A 12,373-nucleotide genomic window follows, 5' to 3' on the forward strand; every position below is an offset into this window, starting at 1 on the left:
GTCCGTCCTGTGTGTTCCTCTTTTTCCCTCTCGTCTCCATCACTGTGCAGAAACCTCTGTGTACAGTGTTGGTGGATCATTATTTGTCATCCGTGTAACCACAGTCCACAGCTGCATACACTGCGGATTTTCTGCCCGACCAAGAGAGAGACAACAAAAACAAACGGAGCTAAGAGAAAGCAAATGTGACCATTAAAGCGTGAGACGAGTAACGTACGATCCCTGTTTCCCATCTGCCACCACGACATCCTCATCGAGAAACAGGAAGAAGAAGAAAGTGGATATTAAGGAATGATCTGTCACACAAACCTGCACACTCACAGGCTAACTCTGTTTATCCAACAGCAGTCAGCTTCCCTCCCTCCTCTGCACACTTTTATTATTTCTCTTTTTTTTTTCCTTTGGAGCATCAAGATGCAAATTCCACCCGTTTGGGAATATCAATAACATCTGGCTGTCTTCCTGAGGAGAGAGGTTGGGATGTCTGGAGGCCATGCCAGTCACAGCGAAGCCCCGATGAATAAAGATATCTCTTCCTCTCCTCCTCACACTTCTCTGCTAATTAAGACGGAGCTGGTAACCAGCCGGTGTCGTTCTTCACTGAGTTACAAAGAAAATGAAATAAGGATCTGATTCTGCTAAATGCCAGTGAGCACATGCCTCCCTGTGGAATTAACCTTTAGTTATTGTAAATGCACATAAAGAATGTGTCTGAATAATTAATGAGTTGAACTATAACTTCAAATGAGCGCCCCGAGGCAGGAGTGGGATTTATTCATCCTGTTTTTATTCAGACTTGATTCCTTTTGCTTGTTTTTGACGTATAAATCACACGCGTCACAGCCTCACAGAGCCTCGCCATAAACCCCAGCTACTGCCCGTGAATGAGCAGGACCCTGAACGCATCACATCTGGATGCATCTGCCTCAACTTAGATCTCAAGTCAAGTGAAGCAGCTTGTTAACTTTCTCCAGATATCACCCCCCCCCACTCCGTCCTTCGCCATCAAAGATACAGCAAATTCGCTGACAATAGCGGATGATAAAAGCAAACTGTCATCTGGAAACCATCCCCCCCCAACCTCACACGCATTGTTTGCCAGGCATCAATTACACATGCTTTGCCCTGCTCCGTTTGAAAAGAACCAATGCCAAGATTCCACTTTATGGTTGGGCCTGAACGTGTGATAGGATCCAAAGATAACAGCGGAGGAGGGTCCTCTGTGTGTGTTCTGCCTGAGTGTTCATGCATTTAACCGTCTGATTCTCAGGATCGGTTCAGATTCCTCTTGGATTCCCTCTCTGTCTCCTTCTCCAACATCCTCAGACGTCAGTCTGCACATGGCGATTTCCAAACCTCATATCAAGTATAACGTTTATATCGTTTAAAATGATCTAATGTGCTGCTCTATCACCTCAAACACACATTAGATATTTCCATACAGTAATTAGGTTTGTTCATTCGGCTGCATGTTAGTCAGTGTTAAAGACTGAGAGTATGGCTTCCATCCATTCCTGTGCGTCAACAGCCTGTGACTTTCAGTGGTGGAAGAAGTAATCAAATTCTTTACATTAGTAAAAGTACCACACAGTAACACAAACACACTAACAGATGGAGGCAGTGGTATTCCAGCAGCTCCCAGTAAAATCTCTGTTTTTGTCAATGGAGTCTGGTAGAGATATATAGAGATGTTTCTGATTAAACAGAAAGGATCTTCCTCTTTGACGTAGACGATCGTCCATTGGATTACATTACAGGTAAACTGTTTTACTCTGTACTGCTCTGATTCCAAAGCTTTTTCATTTACAGCCAAAACCATGAGAAAATCAGTCCCAGGTCCAAACATATTTATTAGATATTGACATGTTGCTCATCTCAGTTTCCTCCAAAATCTAAGCAGCTAATAATGAGCTTATAAATCACATTAATGTAACAGGTCCACGCTGTAAAACCTTCATGTGACAAATGATAAATTAAGGTAAAGGAACTGTAGCGAAGCCGTTAAACATTATTAACGATGTTTGTCGAAGCTCCCAACAAATCAAACTCCTGAACATCAGTGAAATCCAGAGTTTCCTGTAGTTTTAAATCAACCATCCACAGAATTAAACCAGACTATCTGCAGGTGTTTGTGTCTGTAACGTCGACTTGTTCTGCATGTTGTGATCTTAATGTGACACATGTAAGATTTAAGAAATGTTCTACAAATTACGTGAAGAAAAGAGTGACATTTTACAAGCTGTGAAACAGCCAAACTGTCGGTTATTAGAGTGAGTGATACAGATTCAGCCTCGTCAGGTGGAACACATTGTTTAGAAGGAAACCCCCCTCAACCAAACAACATTTCACCTGACATTTAGCTGGGAATTAACTCAACACATTACACTACTGCTCATAAAATGAATTTGCTTTCGATCAAACGCTCTGACGCCCATATTTCAGGGAGCGGAGATAAGGTCAGCTGTCACAGAGGAATGTTTGCCCAGTAAAAATTGCTGCATAACAAGCTGGAGAGCAGGTTGAAGGTGGGCTTTCTGCTGCCTGCATGCTGCACACCCTGACCTTTACTTTACTCAACTCAATATGCTTCACCTCATATGTGTGTTTGTTCTGTTCTGCCAAAATGAGAGAAGGCCCCCTTGGTTACCATATGCCACAGAGTCTTTCATCTGATTTGTTTCCCTCTTGTATTTGTTATTTTGTTCCAGTGTGGAGGCACATTGAACGAATCTGCTTTTTGATTCTTTCCCCATCTGTACCCTCCTGTTTTTTTCTCCGTCTATGACAGCTTTTATTTTTCTTACAGGGCTAGATCTTACTGCTTGTTTCTTCTTTCCCTCAGCTTTGTTCCTTGGATTAGAGCGGGTGGAGGGAGATAAAACAGTGGTGCCAAGCAAGTCTCAATGTGCTAGATGTACATTTGAACTCTTGAGCTCTTTTGCCAATTAGCAGGATACAGCAATCCCAGCAGTGTGTGTGTGTGTGTGTGTGTGTGTGTGTGTGTGTGTGTTTGCTGCATTTGGGAGGGTGTGAACTTCTGTCTTCATGGGTGTGTGTGTTTCTGCTGTCACCAGGAAAATGTGTGTGTGCACCAGGCTCATCACCTTGATATCATATGATGGAGGTCGGAGGGAGTGAGGGTGATGATATTTGTTAGCGCTGATTAGTATTGTTGACATGCAGCACAGCAGACATGAGCTGTCACTACATCGCAGAGGAAGATGGCATCAGACAGAGACAGGTGGAATCTGATTGTTAGGTGACTTATTATTTTCCTCCAAGTGTAGGAGAGAGGTGGTGTTTCAGTGCAACTGTCAACAACACATTTGAAACAGGTGGTCCCTGTGTATCACTGTGTACATCTAACCCTAACTCTAAACTGCTAGCATTAGCATGCTAACATCAGCGTGCTAACATCAGCATGCTAACGTGGCAGTAATGATAATGTGTTGTCATTAAGGATAAGTCCTGACAACTTGTACAATTAATATAATGGATCAGACAGAATTATCTGGTTATTATACTGCACAAATAAAGCTCACACATTTCTACAGTTCATGTCCCCTGATACGACTGTTCTACGAACAGTTGGAGAACCCCACCCCCTTTTTTACTGCGCCTTCACTGCAAAAACAGGAAGCGATTGTAGCTCTTAGAACGTCGTGTACAGTGATTGGTTCAGACCTAAATGTGCGTTGATTGGTCGAACATGTGCCCACCAGCAACTACACCTGTTAAAAACCCAAGTTAGAAGGACACTGTGTCAATAACGGCCCAGAACTTCATTGCTCTTATTGTCAGCATAATAAACAGAATAAAGTGTTTAAATCTCAGTGGAGTTTTCCAGAAGTGTTTGGTCCAAAAACACCTTCTAAGATTCTGTAGACAGATATAACACCAGGCTACAACACAGTCTGTTGCTTTCCTCTTCTTTTAACACGTTTTTAAGAGATACAACATGCTTTTTTTTTCTTTAAAGGTGTGTTTTTGTATTTGTTGTCTCCCCCTGCTTCTAGTCTTTAGGCTTTATCTACACCCTGACTCCAGCTCTGTACTGTACCCATCTCTTAAAGAAAATACATGGAATTACCACAACACTGCACTTTTTCTTTTAGGAAACACCTATAGTGATGTATTTGACATTTAAATGTACTCTGAGACACATATATATGATGCTTTTTGTAGAATGTTTCAGCAGAACACCAAACAACACATGACTGACTGAGTGCAATCGCATAATTTGATGGCACTCCATTACTATTCCCAAGGTCTAGCATTCACCGTTAATATTTGTTAGGCATGGTAAAATAGAGCAATCCTCAGGAGGTGAATAAAGCCTGACACAGTGTGATTGCCAAATGACAAACTTTTGATGGCTCAGAGAAAAATGAAATTGCCTTCGCTGACATCTTGAAAGATTACTCCGTCCCTCTTCCATCGCACACATCCAAACCCTCGGTTCTCATCCAGCCTCTGTATCTGTCACCACACACGGACACACAGAGGAGACAGGAGGAAATAAATATATAAATATTGAAATGAAATCAGAATCAAAACGCAGAGGCGTCGCGATTCCACCTCTGAGCTCCAGTCTGTGCCAAAGAAATGGATGCCAGGACATTAATTTTAATGATGTCAGGAACCTGGGGGGAGGAGTGGGGTGGGGTGGGGGGGAGTCATCAGTGGTGGCTGATTACTGCTGTTTGTGTGTCTGTCTGTGTGTTCGTGTGTTTCCACCTCATTTTTACCACCTCACTAAGATCTCATCGCCTCAGACTGCCTGAGAGGCTGTTTAACTTTCCCTATTTAACCCAGTGCAAGGAGAGACACACATACAGAAATGTACCACTTCATATTACAGAAAAAAGGAAAGTATAAAAAAGAAGGAAAGTAAAAGAGATAATAAAACAAGTAAATGTCACAGGACTTATAAATCTAACAGATTAGTTGTGTTATTACAATCACTGACTGCCACACCATCCATGAGCAGCTTCACTACATACGGATAGATTAATTAACAAATTGTACCGTTGACTCATCGTCCCTACACCAGCTACTGAGCAACAGAGACATGCTACAAGCACTTCCACTGTCCTCTGAGCTACCCATAATGCAACTCACGAGTGTCTTACTATGGTGCGTTCCAGTTCTACTCAGAAGTCTGAATTTCTGAGTTCCCAGTCAGAAGTTTGACCCTGAACGCCTCCTGAAGTCAGAGCAACCCCACCAACCCCGACATCAGAATCCAAGATGGCTGCTCCTCATCAGCAGCAGTGAACTCTCTGCTAATGTTCCTGTTTATAGCAGCTCAGTCTCATTAGTTTACATGAAGTCAGTCAGACACAGAGAACTGTTCAGGTTTTATCTGTGGACATGTTGCTACGCTGTTTGTAGAGCGCTGTTAGCAACTGTTGCTAACAACAGCTAGTCTGAGATACGACTGAATCAGTTCACCTTCATGGTTTATTGTTGCAGGTTTGAAATGTGAACGTCTTTTTAACAACAATCTGAAGAGTTTACATTAAAATCTAATGTTAACAGCTGAGGTAAAATCAGTGAGGAACCTCCACTGACTGACGTCCTTGAATCTGGACCTTCTACATGTTTTCCAGTTGTCACAGTGAATGCACCGTCCTCTGTACGGCCGACAGGGATCCTCATATTTTATGGAGTAAAATCAAGTGGTTGTGAAATAATAACGCAACGTGATCTGTGCTGTAGGAGGTTTATTTGTAATTTATTTCTATAGCCTGTCCGTTGGCAGTAACACAGGGGTTAATTGGGTGAGTCAGTGAAAAACAGACAAAGTTTTCAAAGTCTGAATATTTACTTGACTAACTCAGTGTATAGATGCATTGTGGATGTGTGCAGTGCTCCCTTTCATTGCTCCAGGCAGGTACCTGTGTATCGGTTAGAGAAAAAAAGGAAAAATAAATTCTCTTTTGGGTTCAGCAGGTACTGAAATGATTTGATTTCAGGGGCATGAAATATTTGCATTTCAACCATGCCTGAACACAGACCTCGACTTAATGTATTCAGTCTCCACTGATCTGGGAAAGCAGCTGCTCCAAACCCAGAATATTGAGCGGTTTCACACCAAAGACTAGTCAAATAGGAAGAGTGCATGGAAGCACAGGAGTGATTTCCCTCGCCTCTCTCTCTCTCTCCCGTTGAATGACATTGTGACAATGCAGCCCTGTTCGTTTGTCTGAGAGTAGACTTGGAGTCGAGGCCATGACAAGTGTCTGTGAGGTAGAGAGAAGATGACAAAGGCAATGAGGGTGGCACCGGTCGACTGTGGGAATGTTATGTGCGAAAATGGACCATTATTCTTCAAACTTCAACACAGGTTTGCAGGTTTTTTTAGTTCAGCTACAACTGTGAGCCAGGTCCAGTGTTATAATCCGGACAGCTGTTAATATCCAGGTAAAATCAGCTTTTGATGAGTTGGGATTCAAATCTTCTTTAGGCCAAAGAAATGAATGGATGAGCCATTTCCTTGCTCCACTGATTAAAAAGCTTTTTAACAAGACCATCTGAAGTGGCATTAACTGTCATTGACGAGACATTATAGGCAAAGTGAAGTGCCTCTAGGCCGGCTTTAATAAATGTTAGCTTGTCATGGTCACTAAGAGTGATAAAGATTATAAATTTCCCTTCCTCAATATTGCTTATACCTCCATTTGTGCCCTGACAGCACCACACTCCAATCTGCCAGCCAGTATGCTGCTACATGTCTGCAAAGGTTATTCTCAAGGCTAGTGTACCCCAGGGTTTTAGATTTACAGCGGCTTCAGAAAGTATTCAGACCCCCTCAGTTGTTGCACACATTATAGTGCTGCAGATGTAACTTTAAATTGATAAAATCACCATATTTGGCCATAAATCTACACTGAATAGATGACAAATGTTTTGGAAATGTATTAAAAAAATCAAAAACTGCTGTGGCATTCTGAATTGTGGTCATGTGCATTGAGATTATCCTCGAGATATGTCTACAACTTGACAGGAGACCACCTGTGGCAAACTGAATTGATTGGACATAGTTTGGAAAGGCACACAACTGTGAATAAAAGATCCCACAATTCACGGTGCATGTCAGGACTAGAGCCAAGCCATGAAGTCCAAGGAACTCTCTGAAGACCTCTGCAATAAAGTTGCGGTGAAGCATACATCAGGGCAAGGGTATAAAACCATTTGTACAGCCTTGAGTGTTCCCGGGAGCACAGGAGTACAGAAACTCTCAATAAATGTGAAATGGAAGAAATCTGGATCCTCCAGAACTAACCAGGCAAGAAGCGCCTTGGTCAGGGAGGTGCAGAGAGCCCAACAGTGACTCTAACACAGGTTCAGGAATCCTCTGCAGAGATGGTAGAACCTGCCAGGATGACGACCACTTCAGCAGCACTCCATCAATCATGTCTTTACGTTAGAGTCACTAGACAGCAGCCACTTAAAGTAAAAGGCAAATGACAGCCTGTTTGGAGTTTTCCAAACGGCATTAAACTGACTCAGAGAGCATGAGGAGACAGATTCTCTGGACTGATGAGACAAAAACTGAACTCTAAACACTATGTCTTGTTAGTTTTACTTCCATTTCATTCACCACACCAGTACACTACTTAATCTAAATGAGGTTCTATGGGTCCTTTATGAGGTTCTGGTGGTTACTGTGGAGGTTCAGCGGACCATTCAGGAGGTTTTATGTTCCTGAGGTCCTTTAGGTTGTTCAAGGGACTAAGAAGGTTTAATTGGTCATTGAAAAGGTTCATTGGATGGTTTTAGGAGGTTTTAGTCGTCATTAAGCATGTTCTGTCAGAGAGGACAGTCTAGAGATATTCTAGGAGTTTCTAAGGAGTCTTTTGGAGGTTCTAATGGTCACTGAGAACTACATTGAACATACGTTTTGGAAGTTTTACCAGTCAATGCAGGGTTCTACAGGTCCTCCAGGGTTCTTTTGGGGGTTTTAGTAATCCTTAAGAGGTCCTTGTAGTTCTTCCGCAGGTTTCTAGTAGGTCTTTAGGGAATTTGAGGGATCTTCTAGGTGGTTAAAGTCCTGTGGGAGATTTTGTGGTGATGTGTTAGTGTTCCCAACCACCGTCAGCAAAACAGCAGATGTCTAGAGACTATAAAGCTACATGTACCTGTCATTAATGATCAATAGAATCTGCCCTCTATAGTAAAGATGCAGCATAAACACAACATTTGATTGATTATCTGCTTTTGGAATAAAAACACAGTTTGCACTGGATTTTAAGGTGGGTGTATCACCTGAACATGTTCACATAGGGGCACACAGAGCAGAGGTTGTAAGCGAATGGTAGTTATTTTGCTTAAACATGCAAAATTACTGGTATGGACCTTTAATTTATAATCACACATGCAGGTGTTCCTTTTGTCATGCCTCCCCATTTTGTTCCCTGCTCATTTCAGCATGAAAAAAAATAGCATTTGGCAGAGGAAAACCCAGCAGGGAATAATTCTACTTTACAGTCATGGCCATGCCCCCATTTTTTTATTCCCTCCTGAGTGTTTTCCTTTTACATTCTGGCAAAGAGCATCTCAATATTTCAACTGTAAATAAAGAGCCTGAACAGGACCCAGCAGAGATGAGGCCCAGCCTTTATTCAGACACAGGTCGGACTTGTCTGAGAAAGTCAGCACCCATATTCCTCACCTGCAGCACAAAGCTGCAGCAACTCTCAGAACAAAAAGCCGACCCCCCACCCCTCTCAGAAGTGTGGCACTGAAAGTGATACAGTGGCAATAAAATCACCAGGGGGCTGGAGATTTTTTCTCTGTAACCACAAGAAGAAAGAGCACGCTGTCTGATGGTTTCAGGTTTAATGTTAGTGTTGCAGGGCGCAGAGTGGAGAGAGCTTTTATGTTTATTTTGTCTCATTTTTCCAGCATGCTGGAGTCTTATTCAGATCGGAGCTGTGAATACAGCTGAGGACTGATTTCAGTTTCCAAGAAGGAAACAATCACCAAGTGTGTGCTGTTGCCATGGCATTTATAGTTGTGTAGAAAATTTCCTTAGGTTTTTTGCTGTCATAATTACCCTCCTGCTACACGCCCATGTTAAAATAAAGAATGGAGACACTGGAGACTGATTTCATAAAATGTCCGACATACTTACATTAACTGTTTTTACAGAGAGAAATGAGCAGAAACGGAATATAAGTAAGAATATAAGAATGAGCAGTTTAAGGAGAGAGCACATGTCAGCTATTACTGATAGTTTTACAGACTAACAACTAAATACAATATCTTCATACAGCTGTATAAACAAACCTCTTCAATTGACTGGTCGATGTGGTAGTATTTTGTCACCTGACGGCCACTGTAGACTCTCTGACACGCTTGAAAGGGAACGGGACAGGTATTCCGTCGGGTGCAATCTGCAATCTTACCACTAGATGTCACTAAATGCTACGCACTGCTCCTTTAAGTATGAGTTCTGAAGTACTGTTTAACACCTTCACTGTTTACATTTGTAATGCTTACTCTGCCATTGTACTGATGTGTCGTTAGCATCATGCTAAATGCTGCTTAGCGTCCTGTTAACCAGCCCATCTAGTCTATTTACTTAGCAGAACAGTTAATAAGTCTGAGTAGAAACAAGAGAAGCAATCACACCACCATCTTAATTTCTTCTCTTCTTCATAAGAAGAAAAATACACCCTCTTTTAGCCTGTCACCATATCAAATCCAAAAATACAGACGTCCTTGTTTTTTAATTGGAAACGATTGAATCATCTTCTTTGCCAAGCCCTTCAAAGCCTTACAAAGCAAACAGTAACATGATTAGTAAATGACAGCTAATTCATCCTTATCTGCTCCAGACAACCTGCTCACTCTGCTGAGTCAACCAGGAGACTCACTCTATGTTTTGACTCGTCACAGAGTGAGCGCTGTAGCAAACTAATCTGTCCTGCCTCTGTGGAAAATGATGCAGGACATAACTCACTCCGATGGCGTCCTGCCTCCCTGAGGTTGACTAATGGCTTTTTCTTGAATGCTGAATCAAAGGAAACAAACTGGGGGCGCAAGTAAACCAGAGACGGGCTTCAGCCAGCCACACTCTCCCTCTGTTTGGATGTTAATTTGTTGTTATTGTGGTGTAGTTCATCCAGCAGCTGCACACAGACAGACACACACAGGTCCTACTATCATTAAATCAGAAGAAGAGGATATAAAAGCTCGTCTTCACGTCACAGATGAGAGCTTTCATCCATCAGAGTTTTCTTGTTGGGGTTAGAAACATCCACAGGGTAACGAGTGATGAGCAGCAGATGTGAACTGGGTCTCTATTCCTGATGTTAAGTCATGTTCATCCAAAAAATATGCAATTATCCTCTCCACTATCTGCGCCCCATTATCATAATTGCATTTGTGGCTCTTCCCACTGTAATAATTTGGCACAGGTGCAGGGATGATTCACGTGATGCAGGTTTAGACTCAGTCTCACAGCGTTTGCTGCAGGTTGTAATAATTTAATGATCATTTTAAAAGCACAGTTACAAAGTGCTTGTAACAGTAAAGAAGGTGAAACACTGATGAATGGAATAGAATCTGACAAAAGCACATTAAAGACAAGAATTTAAACTGACCAGAACAACAGGAGAAGTATAAAGATAAAATCCTGAAGGAAAAAATCAGATTTTTTTCAGTGTGTTTGAAAACACAGGAACTTTGTCTGTGAAAGCCTGGATCCTCTTTCCTGTCAGAACCTGCTCTGAGCGAAGCTAAATGGACACTGCCTGAGGAAATGGCAGCGACTATAACAAATGGATTCTATCAGGACTTCATTTCTTTTCCATTCTCGAGTTCAAACGGCCATTCAAAAACAAAAAGAGACAAAACATCAGACTAAACATCTAAAGAGTGTGAGTGCATCAAAAACAGGAGTTCAGTGAGAGGTCGGAGTTTATTCAAGTAAAGTGCTCAGACAAAAACTGAAAAAAGCTGACCAGGTGGCATTAAAATCTGATGAATTATTGACTTATTACGGAATATTTAACTGTAAAAATAACAGTAAAGAGTGGAGATGCCAGGGCAGAAAAACTTTGCTCAGATATTTCTCCTCAACAAAAATAAAATAAATTAAAAAGCATAAAATAACTGTATATATCAGATCTGTTTCATAAACTCACAGAGTGAGTTACAGTTGTTATATGATCAGTCCAACATTTTTGAACCTGGTTTATTTTAACAAAAGTAACAATAATCTAAAATAAAGTTCTGAAGTTCTGAATCTTACTTAAAGGATAACTGATGTTTTTGAACCTGTTTTTGGGTGTAAATGATTAATATGGACAAAAATCAGTGCAGTATTCCACAATAACAGTGAACCCAGCCACTAAGAACAGCTGCTGTAATATAATCCAATGGACGATCGTCCACGTCAAAGTCCGTCCACTAAAGTTCTTGTTTTTGTCTCTGACAGACTCAGATTGTTCTTCTCAGTGTCTGACAACATGATGAGAGAATTCCTACAGAGACAGAGCTTTTTATTAAAGAGGAAGATCCTTTTAGTTTAACCACAAACATCTCTATATATCTCTACCAGACGCCATTGATGAAAACAGGGATTTTACTGGGAGCTGCTGGAATACCACTGCCTCCATCTGTTAGTGTGTTTGTGTTAAATTATTGATGATAAATGATAAGGTGTACCATTAACCTGGTGAGACTTTAAGGTTTAGAATTAAACAAACTGTACTTGCTAAAAGCTCTAACTGGGCAGATTTCTCTATGGTGAATAAGTGTCAGACTCTCCTCATCAGCAGCTGTAACTTCTTGTATCGTCTCGATGTCTGTCTCCACAGTTTAACTGTCCTGAGACTTTTCCAGTCTTGGGGAAATTCCTGTTGATGTTTCCCACCGTTCCTCAGCAGCCTTAATCCTGGCCCAGCACCACCCCTCCTCTAACACTGACACAAACAGGGTATTCTCATCCACAGCTTTTAATGATGACTGACTACAGGTGGTTGGTCCCGGCCCCGGCTGCTGCGCCTCTTAGATCGCAATATATCTGATAGGATTTAGCGGCCGATCCAATAACAGAGGACAGTGAACTCCGGGTTACACAGAGATTAGAGGCAGTGGTCTGTCCTGTTTTTCCACTGGTTGACCAATCAGAGAGGAGCATGCTGAGACTCCAGTGGACCAGCCTGTTTCATTACATGGATTTATGGATGGACTGACCCAACGTATCTGCCCCTCTGTGGATTTACATGTGGTCATACTCGTGTGAATGATGGCTGAGCATCAAATCATCCTGAACTGGAACAGTGTCTGTGCCAGAGCAGAGCTTCAGCTCTTGTGTTGGTCTTATCCTCCTGAAATTACCATGGAGATTTCAAATTGA

Source organism: Lates calcarifer, linkage group LG1 (genome assembly GCF_001640805.2).
Source record: "Lates calcarifer isolate ASB-BC8 linkage group LG1, TLL_Latcal_v3, whole genome shotgun sequence".
Classification (NCBI taxonomy): Eukaryota; Metazoa; Chordata; class Actinopteri; family Centropomidae; genus Lates; species Lates calcarifer.